The sequence below is a fragment of the Phascolarctos cinereus genome, unplaced genomic scaffold (genome assembly GCF_003287225.1).
Source record: "Phascolarctos cinereus isolate Bilbo 61053 unplaced genomic scaffold, phaCin_HiC Scaffold_2;HRSCAF=192, whole genome shotgun sequence".
Taxonomy (NCBI): domain Eukaryota; kingdom Metazoa; phylum Chordata; class Mammalia; order Diprotodontia; family Phascolarctidae; genus Phascolarctos; species Phascolarctos cinereus.
The window spans coordinates 9,102,888-9,120,121 of NW_027555625.1; the positions used below are offsets into that span (position 1 = coordinate 9,102,888).

Here is a 17,234-nt window from a genome sequence, read left to right on the forward strand (position 1 = left end):
ATAAAATAAACCCACATAAATCATCAGCATTTCTATATATTACCAACAGAGCCCAACAGCAAGAGATAGAAAGAGAAATCCCATTTAAACTTACTGTAGACATTATAAAATATTTAGGAGTCTACCTCCAAAAAAACCCAGGAACTCTATGAACACAATTACAAAACACTTTTCACACAAATAAAATCAGATCTAAATAATTGGAAAAACATCAGTTGCTCATGGGTAGGCCGAGCTAATATAAAAAATGACAATCCTACCTAAGCTAATTTACTTATTCAGTGCCATACCAATCAAACTACCAAAAATTATTTTATAGAGTTAGAAAAAATAATAACAAGATTCATTTGGAAAAACAAAAGGTCCAGAATATCAAAGGAACTAATGAAAAGAAATGCAGGGGAAGGTGGCCTAGCAATTCCAGATCTTAAATTGTATTATAAAGCAGCAATCATCAAAACTGCTTGGTACTGGCTAAGAAATAGGGAGGTGGATCAGTGGAATAGGTTAAATATGCAAGACACAGTAGTCAATGACTATAGTAATCTATTATTTGATAAACCCAAAGACCCCAGCTTCTGGGATAAGAACCCACTCTTTGAAAAAAACTGCTGGGAAAACTGGAAAAGAGTATGGCAGAAACTAGGCATAGACCCAAATCTCACACCATATACCAAAATAAAGTCAAAATGGGTTCATGACTTAGATATAAAGGCTGATATTATAAGTAAACTGGGAGAACAAGGAATAGTTTACCTATCAGATCTATGGAGAACAGAAGAATTCATGACCAAACAGGAGATAGAGAACATTATGAAAAGCAAAATGGATAATTTTGATTACATTAAATTGAAAAGTTTTTGCACAAACAAAGCCAATGCAACTAAGATTAGAAGGAAGGTAGAAAATTGGAAAGAATTTTTACAACCAGTCTCTCTGATAAAGGCCTCATTTCTAAAATATATAGAGAATTAAGACAAATTTATAAGAACACAAGCCATTCCCCAATTGATAAATGGTCAAAGGATATGAACAGACAGTTCTCAGATGAAGAAATTAAAGCCATCTATAGTCATATGAAAAAATGCTCTAAATCGTTATTGATTAGAGAAATGCAAATCAAAACAACTCTGAGGTACCACATCACACCTATCAGATTGGCCAACATGACAAAACAGGAAAATGATAAATGTTGGAGAAGATGTGGGAAAATTGGAACACTAATACATTGTTGGTGGAGTTGTGAAATGATCCAACCATTTTGGAGAACAATTTGGAACTATGCCTAAAGGGCTACAAAAATGTTCATACCCTTTTATCCAGCAATAACACTTCTATGGCTATATCCCAAAGAGATCAAACAAATGGGAAAAGGACTCACATGTACAAAATATTCCTAGCAGCTCTTGTTGTGGTGGCAAAGAATTGGAAATTGAGATGATGCCCATCAATTGGGGAATGGCTGAACAAGTTGTGGTATATGAATGTAATGGAATACTATTGTGCTATAAGAAATGATGAACAGGCTGACTTCAGAAAAACCTGGAAAAACTTATATGGTTTGATGCTGAGTGATGTGAGCAGAACCAAGAGGATTTTGTACACCATAACAGCCACGTTATGCAATGACTAAGATTGTTAAACTGAACCCTTCTCAGCATTATGTGAGTATCTGAGACATCTCCAGAGGCCTGGGGATGGAAAATGCTGTCCACGTTCAAAGAAAGAACTATGGAAGTCAAATCGCTATCACTTATCTTTACTTTCTGTTGAGTTTTGTTTCATCTTTCTGATAGTTCCTCCTATTGGTTTAATTTTTACTTACAACTTCACTAATGTGAAAATATATTTAATGGTATGTAAATGTAAAACCTATATCAGATTGTGAGCTGTCTTGGGGACAGTGTGGGGGAGAAAGGGGGAGAAAAATTTTCAACTTGAAGGGATATTGAAGTTATTGTTGCTAAATCAAAATAAATTAATAAAATTTAAATAAAAACTAGTATACACATAATAGAGGTCTTCAAGGACATCCCATAAAAGAAAAGTTGGCCTCATTTGTTTTGGGCCTAGATACACAAGTAGTAAAGGTAGAATGTGACAAAGTTAAATTTAGACTTGATGTAACAAAAAAATATTGTAAAAATAAACTCTCTAAATGGGGTTGGGTTCCCCTTTTCCTATTGGTCTTCAAAAACTTCAATGTGAAAGCACCACCATTGCTAGAGGAAGAGGAAATATTTGGATAGAGTAGTGATATTATAAGTCAATTAGTGTAATCTTTTTATTTTACTGATGAGGAAATTCACTCTTAAAGAGGGCAACTTCTGTGTCCAACATGACACAAATAATACTTATCAAAGGCAACATACAAATTCGGATCCCTGATGTGATATTTAGCATTTATACCACTCAATCTGACTTTCTCAGGTACCACCGATGTAAAACAGAGGTGACATGAGAATACAAAAAATGAAGGAAAAGGGTAAACTTCCTCTCCTTTGGACTCAACATATTTATGAGAGCATCTCTTCAAGACTGCCAAGTTCTACAGACCTCTCTAAACCTTCCACTCCCACTACTACTTTACTTGTGATCTTTTGAAGTCTCATATATTCAATTTTCATCTCTATGATGATGATTCTCCCAACTATTTATAGATCTCTCACCTCCCTACTGACTTCCAGCCTTGAATCTCCAATTGCTTATTGCACTTCTCAAATATGATATTCAGTATTTATTTCAAACTCAACATGTACAAAACTGAACTCATTATCTTTCCTTCCAAAAATCCTTTCTTTCAGTTTGCCAATTATGTGATTTAAAATGTACCCCCTCCCAAATTATTTTTGAGGGAAGCAACATCTCACCAGTCTCCCAGACTTGCAATCTTGGTGTAATCCTTGAATTTTCACTCTCACACCTGTTGCCAAAATTTATCATTTTTAACTTTGCAACATTTGTAAAATCCCATTCATTTTCTCTCATACTGCCATAACTCCAGTGTAGGCCTCTGTCTCTTCAACCAATAGTCTGCTGATTGGTCTAACTGCCCCAATTTTCTCCCCACTCCACCCCATCCTGCATTCAGATGCCTAAATGATTTTCCTGAAGGACAGGTCTGGTTGTGTCATCCCGTTACCCACTAAATTCCAGTGACTCTCAGTCACCTCCAGCAACAAATATAAAATCCTTTAGAATGAAAACACCTTAATAACTCTCCCTACCACCCATTTTCTGGTCTTTTTTCGTTTTACACCTGTTCCTCACCCACATGGATTCTGTGATGCAGCAACAGTGGTCATCTTGCTGTTCCTCAAACAAGACACTCCATTTTCAGCTCCAGGTATTTTCACTGATTCTCCAGCACATTATGCTCTCCTTCATCTCCACCTTCAGGCTTCCCTTGACTACTTCAAGTCCCAGCTAAAACCCTACTTTCTACAGGAAATCTTTCCCAATCCCCCTTGATTTGAGTGACTGCACTCTGTTCATCATTGATATTTGTCCTTTATGCATCCTGTTTGTACATAGTTGTTTCCTTGTTATATCCCACTGTAGTCTATGAGCTTCTTGAGGACAGGGATTGTCTTTTGACTCACTTTGTATCTCCAGTGTCTAATAAATAGCAGGCACTTAAAATGCTTATTCACTGAGTAACTACTGGTAATCTTTCCCGTGACTCAGGAATAGGGTGTGAGAATGCATGAGCTTACATTTAAACCTCTGGGGGAAAGCTGCAAGTCTAAGTTTACTTTTCTGAGTATATTCCCAACAGGAGAAGTTTATGTACAAACATATTTTCTGGGAATTATGGACAATTCCCCAGGTTCTGGTTAGGACTCTGGCCAGTGATCACCCTGTTAAATAGTTTAGAGTTGGAAGGCATTTCAGAGGACATCTATCCCAAACCTCCAGAAATAGATAGATGGATAGATAGATACTTACATACATAGATACATACATGCATACATACATGTGTGTTTCCTTTAGAACATGGCCCTAGTCATCCAGCCTATGCTGAAAACTTCCAGTCATGGGAAAATGATAGCTTCCTAAGGCAGGCTATTCTATTTTTGATGAGGTAGTTGCCCTTGTTTTAAGTATAAATTTGTCTTTCCATTTTCCAGTCATTGCTGCTGGATCTGCCCTCAGAGAAGTCTAAGTCCACTTCCTCATGACAAATCTTCAACCACCTGAACATAGCTGCTGTGATGACCCCTTCCCCCATTCCTTCTGTCTTCTGCCTTCATTTCCTCACACCTCAATCAGAAGGGTTTCACTCTGCTTCACCTTCCTCTTTGCCCTCTTCTACATAGTTACCATTCCCTCTAGGCCCTTCCTAAACTATGGCAACCACAATAAAATACAGGACTCCAGCTATGCTCTACCATTACACAATAATCTGAATTGTTACCTCCTCCTTACTGGAATCCATCCCTTCTAATTAAGACAAAAACAAACTTAGGTATTTTGGCTGTCATATCACCCTGTAAATTCATATTAAGATTGCACTCCACAAAAATGACCAGATTTTGTTTTTGTTCTCTCTCTCTCTCTCTCTCTCTCTCTCTCTCTCTCTCTCTCTCTCTCTCTCTCTCTCTCTCCTTTCCCTTTTATTTCTGCCAGTCCCTCAAGGAAAGTGTTATCTGGCAACATATTTCCAACTTGTACTTATTAACTTTATTTTTTAACCTTAATGAAAGAAACTTACATGCATTTTTAATTAAATATCATCTTATTAGATCCAAACAAATGTTCTAGCCTGATGCTGTATGCCAGTATGTCAACTGATGATATTACTTTTGTGTCATTTGGAAATGACTACCATTTTTCTATATCCCTTTATCAAAGTCAGTGAAAGGACCCAAAGACAAATGCAGATCCCTGGGGCCCACCACTGGAGATTGCTTTCCATGTTGATATCAAACTGTTAATGACTATTTTTTGAGTAAATTCTTTCAACTAATGCTCAAACCCTACATCCAGAATGAAATTTAAAATGCTCACTTTGGCCCTTCACAGCTTGGTCCCTTATTCCATTTTCCTTTTTCTTACACTTCAATTCCATCCACATTGGTTGTTGTCTTTCATTCTTGAAGATGACCAAAATGATATCGCTATGCTAGAGTCAAGTTTCAGTGTGTCCGATTGTGGCTGATCAGACCAATATGATTTCAGAATGCTGTCCTCCAGGTTGAGCACAAATACTCCACATGAACATGTGGGGTGGTTTCTCTAAATTTGCACATCCTGCCTTTCCTTTGTGCTGTTTCAATTCTGCTTTGCCCATAAAGCACAGCACCTTCTCTGATGTGGGCACTCTTTCCATTACATCACTTCCTGTGGCAACAACAGATTGACAAAATATCCATTCAAAGCATCCTTTCCTGTGTCAGGATGGCATTAAGCTGAGATGCCCATCTTGCTTTATAGAAAGCAAACTTTGCTCTGCATGACAGATTTTATATATCAAGAGTAATGGAGCCATTCTCTTTAGGCTAAATTTTATTAAAGTTTCTTAATGCTGGATATAAAAATGAATCAGCACTGTGCATATATGACCACAGGTCACCCTATTCCAACAACATCTTGGGTTTCTGCAGAAAATGAAAGGACTTCTTGGGCTGAATGATGATAAGCTGGCCCAAGGAGAAGGGAAGAAAATCCCCAGGGGAAGCATCTGTCTCCTCTGTCTGCACTCTACTGGCTGAAGTTGATTGCCTTCCACTGATGATGCTGATTCCTCACACCACATAAAGCTTCACATCTGAAACTGAATCTCAGATCCCTCTCCCTGCTTGGCCATTCACACTCTGAATGACTTTGAGCAAGCTAGTGTCCCATTTTCAATCTCACTTTTCTCATTTGCAAACTAGAGATGATGTTACCTGCCTATAGGGTGGTTAGAAAGATAACAATGGTATTGGAGGCAAAATGCTCTCTAAAATTTGAGTATTATATGCCTGGTGCAATCATTATTCTTATATTTTATTATTTTAAGCTTTCTGAAATTTGTTTATTTTTTTAATCTTTCCAATGGAAAAAATAGACTATATAATATAAATGTGCTCTTTACCCTTTGCTTTTTTTTTTTTGGCTTGGTTTTCTGACAGACTCTCCATTTTAACCAAGCTGGCCTACTAGTCATACACATCTCATCTCTGTGTCTTTGCACAGGCTGTCACTCATGTTTGAAAGATGTTACATAAAGAGAGTGAATGAAGAAATGAATACATTCAAAATTAGTTGCATTTGAGGACTCAAAGAGTAGTTGTTAATGATTGAATGTCAGTGTGTCATAATGGTAGAGCATCCAAGGAGTTGGTTGCTGGTCCTGTGATATTTTACATTGCTATTAGCAGGGGCAGCTAGGTGGCAGAGTGGATACAGCACCAGACCTGGATTCAGGAGGACCTGAGTTCAAATCTGGCCTCAGACACATTACACTTACTAGCTGTGTGACTCTGGGCAAGTCACTTAACCCCATTGCCTAGCCAAACCCCCCCCCAAAAAAAAAACCCATTGTTATTAGTGACTTCAATGAAAGTATAGTCTGCTTAGCAAATTGTTAAAATACACAAGGGTGAGGAGAGAGAGAGAGATTTATGAAACATAGATTAGTGCAAAACACTATTAAGACAGAGTAGGAATCCCAAAGCATCCAAAAGCACTCAGCACTGGGGCTAAATCTAATAAAATGGAATCCAGTAGGCATATATGTTGTCTTAGAGTTGGGTACAAAAAGTCAGCTTGACAAATATCAGCTAGAAGACACGTAAATGGATAAGAGCTGTTCCAAAAAGGATGATTATTTTAGTGGATTGCAAGCTCATGAGGAATCTACAGGGTAATTTGGCAGCCCCCAAAAGTAAATATAAAATTATAAATGTAAAAGTAAAAGTAAAAATAAAATTAAGCCACATTAGAAGAAGTAAAGTTTCTGGGAAGAGGGAGGTGTTCGTTCCAATGTACTCGGCCCCTGTCAAATCTCATCTGCTATCCTGTGTTTGCGTGGGCACTGAATTTTCAGAAAGACCTCAGTTATCTGGGTCGTGTTCAAAGTAGGACAATCAGGAGGATAATAGTTATGAGTTCACATGATAAGTGTCAGATGAAGGAATTAGTGATTCTTAGCCTGGAGAAAAGAAGACTTCAGGGGAATTATATCACTGTGTCCAAATTTTGAAGAGCTATCATTTAGAGAAGGGCTTCACATTGTTGTCTTAGCCCAGGAGTCAGAATTAGGAGAAAAGGAAACAAATGGAGTTCCAGAAAGTTTCCTAAGAACGAGAACTGAGCAGGAAGGAGTGCTCTGCCTTCATAAGCGGATGGTTTTCTCTTTTTGGTGATTTTCGAATAATGCCTGCTCTGTCTTTGCCACATGTGTTCTGCTGTGCATTTCCCCATACATGGGTTACACTGGATAGAAACGGCAGTGCCTTGCAACTCTCTGTTTTTGTGGTTCTCTGCTCTTGAAGATTCCATCTAGCTTGATATCTTTGATCCTATAGATAACACATTTAATCAGAACTATTTTACCATGTGTCCCTTTGCAAAGGAGCTCTGGTCTCCTATCCTATAGAAATGGTTGATGTTTAAAAGCACATGTGTTTAACCTCCAGTAGAATAAGTGCAGCACTTGTACAAGAGAGAGCAATGATCTCCACATCACTAAGTCATTCTTTTACTCGACCCAACTCAATGTTTCAGGATAACCAAGAGACCTTCTGTGAGCCCATGGCATTGACAATGGCCTCTCTCATTTTAGTGCTCATAAAACACTACATTAGGAAGTAATTAATTTTTCAGTTACTATTGAATATTATCTAAGTAAAAGTTCTTATGTCTTATTTTCTTGGCATGGAGACTATGTGGTCCATGAAGGAAGGATCTATCTTATTGTCTAGCACTTCTCCCTAACCTCTCTTCCCTTTCACTCTAGCACTTCGCATGGAAGATGATTGTACATTTTAGTCACCTCATCACTTATTGAATTCTATGGAATTGAATGTCACCAGCTGTTTGACATGCCGATCTTCATTGATCCTAAATGGTGATGACTTTAATTGGTCATGGTGTCATCACTTAATAATCAGATGCTGATTGCCACTTCTGCCAAGTAAAGTCATAGGATTCAGGAAGACTTAGGATTCAATGTCTGTGAATTCACAAATACCATGGACACTTAAATGATAGATTTTCTTTTGTAATGAATTGCAACATTTGTTTTTGTAATTACCAAGCTATAAAAAAGAAACTAAGCATGTTGTAGTGAGAAGAGTACTGGACTTCTACTAAGAATACATAAATTCACATTTTGGTAGTACTACTTACAAGGTGTTTGATTTTAGACAAGTAATCTTGATTCCCTGGGACTCAGTATCTTTCTCTATAAAGTGGGTATAATATTATTTAAATGACCTACTTTACAGAATTGTGATGTTCCATAATCCTGTGTCACATGGTTTAGTAGAAGGAGAAATTCAGTTGCCATCAGTGACATTGGATCTAAAGTCAGAAGCCTGAGTTTTGAATCACGACTCTGCTACAAACCAGCTATGACACAGATCTTGAATAAGAAACACTTTTTAAGCTTCCAACATAGTTTAGATTGGATTTATGATTACATACTTAATGCTAGAAGAAATCTTTGAAGTCATCTAGCCTTATGTCGTCTATCTTTTTTTGCAGTTGAAGAAACTGTAACCAGAGAATTAAAATAACATACAGAACCTCGAACAGGAAGTGGATTGGAAGAACTGGGATTGCAATATAAGCTATGTTCCTACATCTTCTGAACACCAAGTGTCTTCCAACTTGAAATGCTCTGATTCTGCAACCGTGAGATCTATATTACAAAAGTTCCCTCCAGCTCTCAATCTTAGAAAACAAGGCAATGGATCTAAAATGCTATTAAATTGTAAGCCCTTAAGATAAGCTTTTAGAACTCCTACATTCTCCATACTCTGCTAACTGGTCTCTGTGCAGTCTAGCAAATTCCAAACTGTGGAATGCTAAAATTAGGCCACACATTTGCATATTTCTCATCTGAAAAGTCCAAATGACTTAAAAAAGGCAACAGGTGAAACATCCTGCTAAGTGATGTGGGAGCAATTAAGCCCTTTTCAAATGTTTTGTCTATATATAGTGTGCACACCATTGCTCACAGCATGGCCCCTTTAAATGCAGGTCTCCATATTATGTGTTTGGAGGCACTGTTTAATTACAATGAATAATGAAGCTGTTTTAAAGGCACACTCTCACAGTTAATAGTGTGAATAATTAAAAGCACAATAAAGTTGATTTCCTTCTTGCAGATGGCATTCTGTCCTCCAAGAGAGTTGTTGAGAGTTTATCTCCCTGTCCCTACCCACCAAAATGGCTCTGTTCATAAGAAATGATCATTGCCTGATTTAATTAAGGATATTGCATTCTCCACTGATTACAGCATATGAATTATTAGCAAAATAAACCTTTGTGAACACTTTTAGATAAAAAGTGCCCATGAAACAGTAGTGACAGATGTCCACACACATTGTGGTGAGAAAGTTGTTTTTGTTTGTTTTTGGTTTTGTTTTTTTTCTGTTTTGTTTTTTCTTTTTGAATTGTAATGGGCCACATGCCAAAACTAGGCTAGTTAACACTATATGGATGGGGAAACTGAGGTCCAGAGAGCTAACATAATAACTGACTTCACAACCCACCCCCTTACAACCTGCACTTTTAGTCTCATTCTTTACTGCTCTCCTTTACACTGATTCTCCTTCAGGTCTGTAGTGTACTCCATCTTCAGAATAGCTGGTTTCCTACAAAGTTCAACTGAGAGGAGAAATTTTTCATGCAGCAAATTCCTTAGTCTGTCCAACTGCTAGGGTTAGTGTTATTCTCCAAAGGTCATGGGATTCATTTTGTGTATATATGTATATTTATATGTATATATGTATGTATTTGTATACATATACATATACATGTGTGTATACATCCATCTCCACCCCACCATACACATATATTCAATCCAACTAACATTTATTAAGTACTTACTATGTGCTAGGCACTGTATTAAGTACTGGAGATACAATTAATAAAAACAAAACATAGTCCCTATACTCAAAGAGCTTACGATCTAATAGAGGGAGAACACACACTAAAGGAGGCAGGAAAGAAGTGGGAAGATCAAACAGCAGAGAGTAACTAGTGTGGGGGATCTGGTTCCCTGGAGTTGAAACCAGGCAGACCAGCTTATGCAAAGTGGAATAAGAGTTACTGTGTGTAATAATATATATGCATATATTTACATACATATATATGTTATATAAATGAAAGTATATACATACATACATGCATACGTGTCTATTTTATTCATATATAACTGTTGTGTGTGAGCATTTAGCCCCAATCTCTATCCTGAACTCTAGTCCTACATCTTCATTTACCTTACAGATATTTCAAATTAGATGTCCCATGGACACCTCTAACTCACTATGTTAAAAATAGAATGCACTCCCCCATTATTATCTTCTGAATACTCCTATATCTGTCAAAGCTACAACTATCCTTCCCATCTCCCTGTTCACAACCTCAGCATGATTCTCAATAATTCTTAATTCCTCACCTCACAGATAATCAGTTGCCAAATCTTTTTGTAGCTACCCTGAAATTTCATTCCCTCAGTTACTACCACAGTCCAGGTGCTCAGCTCTTACCTAGAGAATAGCAGCAGCTTCCTAATGATTTTCTCATTCTCTTATGACCTCTGCTCCTATCCATTCTATACAGAGTTGTCAAAGTTAATTTTCTTTTTTTTAAAGGCAATTGGTGTTAAGTGACTTGCCCAGGGTCACACAGCTAGTAAGTGTCAAGTGTTTGGTCTGAGGCCGGATTTGAACTCAGGTCCTCCTGACTTCAAGGCTGGTGCTCTATCCACTGTGCCACCTAGCTGCCCCTGTCAAACATGAATTTCAAAAAAAACCAAGTCTGACTTCTCAAGAATTTTCAATTGTTTACTGAATCCTCTGAGATGAAACATACTCTTGTGCTGGTATTCAAAGTCCACCACAGCTTGCCTGAAATCTATCTTTCTAGTCTGATTATATATTACTCCCCTTATTAGACCACCCTCTGTACCTCATACATAAAATTCCATTTCCTGTCTCCATATCTTTGAATAGACCGTTTCCCATTCCCAGAATGATCTCTTATTCCATCTCCATGTGTCACAAGCCCCATGTTGCTTGTGTATATGTATCGGTTTTATTAATTTATCTGTGAACATAGTATCTCTGCTCAAGAGATAGAATCGATGATCTTTAAGGGTACAGACTATTTATAGTTTGTATTTATATCCACAGCATAGTATCAGGCACATAGCAGATATTTAATAAATGTTGATAAAACTGAACAGAGTAGAACAATAAGAGAGAAGAGAATAGAACAAAATGGAATCTACTGCATTTCAATTCAATTAGATAGAGTCTAGGACAAAGAAGATTGCTCTGGGAAAGAAGCATCTCAGTTCCAAGTACGTATAGTTTAGCAATGCATCTTGTGAGTAAAGAAATCTGTGAAAGCGTGGCTTCTATTCTGCCCCATTCCTGCTTGGTTGAACTGATTCTTGTTTAACTGAGTTTGGTAAGAAGGGCAGGCTAGATAGTGAAAAAGGTTGTAGGAAAAGGAGAGATGAGGAAGAACTGAAACAACTATCTAAAGGTAAAGGCTACTTGGAATCCAAGGGCATGGGAGGAGGGCATCATGTGCTGCCCATGGATGGTGAAGACAGCTCCATGCACTTAGTGGCTCTGTCTTTGGCCAGACAACACTTTCTAGATGGGGCAGGTGGAAGATATAGGAACAAAATGATTGGGACCATCCCTTCTCATGGTTTTATATTTCAGATTCTGCATCACTGATGCATCTATGGCCTGTCAGCTAGAGATACATCTTCATTATATGTATATTCAGAACGACACACTAATAACTATGCACAGTAACAATAAAAGATGGAAAATGAAGCCCCAATTTATTCCTTATGCCTAGCTAAACTTTAGATTCTGGATCAATGTCGACCATATTTCTGTTCCATTACTACCTATGGACTGTAAGAGCCACATACCCACTTGTATACCCAAAGTGCATTGAAGATTGAAATTCCTGTGATTCCTTTTAGCTAGAATTAATTTTGATGTGTGTATGTATGTATTTGTGTTATGTATATGTATATATGCATGGGTGTGTGTATTTCTGTTCTGTTTCATATAGCAAGGGGAATATTCAAGTGGTTCCAGAATCTTCCAGAGAGTGTGCTTCCTATACTATCTCAGCTGGAAGGCATCTACATGTCCGCTCAGTCAAAGCCTAGGTAACTTGATATCATACCCAACCCAACCAATACTTATCCAAGTTTTGCTTGAATTCCTCAAATTAGGAGGAGGTGAGTATGCCGTTGAGACACCTGGTTCCACTTTAGGAGAGCTTATAGTGTTAGAAGATATTTTCCAGACATTAACCCTAAATTAGTCTCTTTCCATATTGCCCCCATTCTTCTTAATTTCCCCTCCCAGGCCAAGCAGAATAATATAATCCCTCTTTCACAAAAAAAAAAAAATAGATAAATAAATAAATAAATAAATAAATAAATGATTAGATAAATAAATAAATAAATAAATAAATAAGTGAACGTGAAAAAAATAACTTAAAGAATTGAAGAAGAAAGCCACCATTACTTCTGGTGAGTAATTACTCCTCTGAGACTTCTCTTTTTTGAAGCATATATTCCCAATTCCTTCATGAGATCATGGATATTTGTCATCCTTGTTTTCATCCTGTGCTCTCCAGCTTCTCAGCCCTTGCTGTTATGTCATGCTCAGAAGTGACTACTACACTATAGGTAAAGTGTGCTCTGGAACATGGATAAGGAGACCATCATTTCCTTATTCCTGGAAGCCATTTGCAACTTAAGATCCAACAGTTCTCTTAGATGTCACAGCATGTTGTTGATTCATACTGAGTTCTGATAAAACTGCCAGATATTTTTCAGAGGAACTTCTGGCTAGCTGTCACTGCCTAATTCATTCCCATGATGATGCTTTTTTTGGCTCCAAGAATAACTTGTATCTCGAATCTATTTCATAGTGTCTGATTCAGGATAATATTCTAATCTAACAAGAGCTCTGTGAATTCTAAGAAAGAATATATATATATATATATATATATATATATATATATATATACATATATATATACACACACATATATATACACACATACATGCACATACATATACATATATAGTGTGTGTATGTGTATGTATGTGTATATATATGTGTGTGTGTATATATATATATATATATATATATATATTTAAAGTTCATTCATCATATTTCTTCTACCAAAGGCCACTTACAATTCTCTTTGTGGCTCAGATTCTGTGCTTGGTGTAGCAAACACTGGTCCAACCATTCATTTGAACCATCTTGACCTCTGCCCTGCAGTTTCCCTGCTTTTTCTTATTGAGGTCAGCACCCTATAACCTCCAGAATTTATATATTAGTTACAACAGATGCTATACCCATTCAACTTTGTATTTCCTGTCCTGTGGCTGAGGTTCCTTGACTGAAAGTTAATCATTACAAGCTTACTTATCTCTCTTTCTAACTCTAAACAGTCCCTAGTGTTTCACATCCTATCCAGTCATTCATCAGGGCCACATTCCATTTAATCTAGTGCCCTAATGTATTATCTCTTTTTTCCTGCCTCCCCTCCCCCCAAAAAATCACTGCACCTCTTTCTCTTGACTCAGTGATCAAATAAACAATGTAATTTTTTTCTTGAAAGAACAGATCCATTGGTTCTCCTGTGTATTTCTAGCCATCCATGTGACTCTCTAGGCTGAAATATCCTGTAGCCATCACTCCCCATATGTGAGAATTCAAGCTCTACAAATGCAGAGACAATATATCCCTCCCTTCTCTTCATATTTTGGCACAGCACCTGACACATAACATATATCTTTTCATTCAATCATTCCTTTTCATTCACGTATTTTCATTATTTTTCTTCATTCTTTTTTTTCCAGGGGACCCCAGGCTTAGCAGTTGCTACCAAGTTAGAAGGAATTGGAGTTGGAGCCTGGGGCCGGAGGATGCCCAGAGTGTGAGGACTAACTTCACCAAGGACAGAGTAAAAGTAGCAGAAGTATGGTCACAAGGGGATCAATTATTTTCCCATCTAAGCCTTAGCTTCTAAGGCAGGCAGACTTAGGTATCCTTCTTGTCAGACAGAGGAAGTATGCACATGATCAAAACCAGGGAGCACTGAATGGGTTTTTACATGTTAAAAATCATAGCTTTTCTATTACGAGCTTTGTATTCCTCCCAAGGCATAAAGAGACTAATGTTTTCCTAAGAGAAAACACGCACTAACATTTGTTCCCAGTTTCAAATGTCTAATATGTACTAGTTTTCTATTTCTTACAGATATAATAGATTTTATGCGAAATAAAATAATGCTTGTATCTGCCTCCTTTATCTAATGTGAGCCTCACAATCAGCCTTTAAGGTAGCTACTGGAGGTATTATTACCATACCCATTTTATACATGAGGAAACAGAGGTTTAGAGAAGATAACTAATCATTGAATGGTCATACAGTAGTTAATGTATGAAAATGATAATCTTGAAGAATTCAAGCTTTCTTGATTCTACGTCTCACTCTGTCAAATACCAGAGACTATTTGTATAGAAATCCTCAATCATTCAGCAAAAAATGATGATATATTGTATATGAATTTTGATGATGCCATTTGAAGTTTCTTCGGGAAGATATTGAAGTAGTTTGCTCCTTTTATTCAGCATATTTTAGAGATAAGAAATTTAAATGAGCAGGGTTAACTGACTTTCCCAGGGTCACACATCTAGTAAGTATCTGAAACCAGATTTGAACTCAGGAAGATGAGTTTTTCTGACTTCTGGTCTAACACTCTATTCACCACAATGCTGAATTCTAAGAAAAAAATGTGACCTAGAAATTCTTTTAAATTTTAATAATAATTTTAAGGAAATCAATAATCAATAAGTATTTGTTAAGTTTCTGTTTTATGTCAGGAACTGCACAAGGCACTGGTGATAACAACATGAGTGGAAATAATCCAAGTCAACAGAGGGTTTATATTCTATCAGAGGAGACAGTATGTACACACAATATCTACAATATAAATATAATTTGTTTTGTTCACTTGATTCATTCATGTCTGACTCTCCATGACTCAATTTGTGTTTGACTTTTTTGTCGAAGATACTGTAGTGGTTTACCATTTCCTTCTCCAGCTCATTTTATAGATGAGGAACTGAGGAAAACATCACTAAGTGATTTGTCCTTTGCCACACAGCTAGGAAAGTTTCTGAGAATGGATTTGAACTCAGTCCTCTTAAATCCAGGACTAGCACTCTATTCCCTGTGCCACCTAGCTGCCCCATAAATACAGTACAAATTCCTTTTTGTGCAGAGAGAAAAAAGAGAGACTATCTACTCACTGAGCTGAGCTTAGAACAAATGGGGTAAATGAACCTACTAGACGGTATTTACCATCACTCTTTAGAAAAGACAAATCAGGAGAGGATTCTGGAAAGATGGTGGACAAAATCAGAAAATTCCAATTTCTCAAGATTTTCCTCCACAAAAGAGGTAAAATAATACCTGAGGGATAACATAGAACTCTGCAAATAAATGCGTAGGGGTAGAACAGTGGTCTTTTTGGGACAATCAGAAAAGACCTGGAGAAAAATCCTAGGACAAGGTTTTGTCTCTGTGAGTGAGAAACGACTCCAGGGTAAGGACTGCTTGTTTAAGCAGCAAGCCTTTGGGTTAGCTGTGTTGGGAGACTGCTTCAGCCCAAGCTATAGGAATACCCATACCCCCATCAGAGTAAAAGAGAGTTAGGTGTCTAAGCCAGGGAAGATTGAGGAAACCTCTGCTGATAAAGAACACCAGACCCAGCTGTGCTGCATTGACACTGTGGAGCTGAGAAGGAACCACCACATGCTCAGTGAGTGCAGGAGCAGTAGGGTGGGCATGCTACTATCTGTGGGCACTTACACGAGGCTGGAGGTTTGGCTTTGGTTCCAGGTTAGAGGGTATGATAACTTAAGATAAGTGTCTAGAGGCATTATTTCTCCATATCACAGGACTAGAGGTGATTACACAAATTAAGTTACTACCACAACAAAAAAAGATGCACAGGTAAAGGAGAAAGAATCCAGTCATAGAGAGTTGCTATGGGAATAGAGAAGGCTGAGGTTCATATTCAGAGGAGGATACCGAAGGGAGGAAAAAAAAAAAGAATTTTCTTCTACTCCAAAGAGTAATGTGAAATGATTGCATGTCCAAAAGAAATCATAGAAAAGCTTAAAAAATCCTTTAAAATCAAATGAGGGAGATTGAAGAACAACTAAAAAAATAGGAACAATCCAAGAAAAAAAAGAAAATTATGAAAAGAAAGTCAGCCAATTAGAATAGGAGATCCTGAATCCTAAGGAAGAAAATGACTCCTTGAATGTCAGAATTGCACAAGGGAAAGCCAGTGAAGTTATAAGAGATCAAGAAATAATAAAACAAAATATAAATAATTTTAAAAATAGACGGGAGCGTGAAACACCTTGTAAGAGAAATATAATATCTGGAAAACAGATTAAGAAAAGAAATGATAGGAAGAATCAGAGAACCTGAAAGCTGTGATCAAAAAACAAAAAAGGATCTTGATACAATAATGTAAGAAATAATTAAAATTGCCCTGAAGCATTAGAACAAGAGGGGAAAGTAGAAATAAAAAAAAAATCCAATGATTACCACCTGAAAAAAAGCCTAGAAGGAAAACCCACAGAAACATTATAGTCAAATTTATTTTTTTATTTTAAATATGGAATGCTTCATGAATTTGAGTATCATCCTTGTACAGGGGCCATGTTAATCTTCTCTGTATCATTCCAATTTTAGTATATGTGCTGCCAAAGTGAGCACCACAGGCAAATTTCAGAACCTGAAGCTCACGGAGAAAATATTACGAGCAACAAGAAGAAAAAAAAAAAACAATTTATGTATGGCAGTGATACAATTAGCATCACACAACACCTAGCAGTGGCGACACTAAAGGACTGCAGGTCTTGGAACACTATATATCAAAGAGCAAAATAACGAGTTCTGGCAGAAAAAAATATCATATCCAGCAAAGCTAAGTATAAT

General features: G+C 37.1%; 1 non-coding gene across 1 annotated transcript; it reads right to left on the minus strand.

The window, feature by feature from the left end:
- Nucleotides 1–16,905: 16,905 nt before the first annotated feature.
- On the minus strand, nucleotides 16,906–17,012 carry LOC144456107 (U6 spliceosomal RNA). Its single transcript, XR_013485008.1, has one exon. It is a non-coding gene; the product is annotated as a U6 spliceosomal RNA (small nuclear RNA).
- Nucleotides 17,013–17,234: the final 222 nt, after the last annotated feature.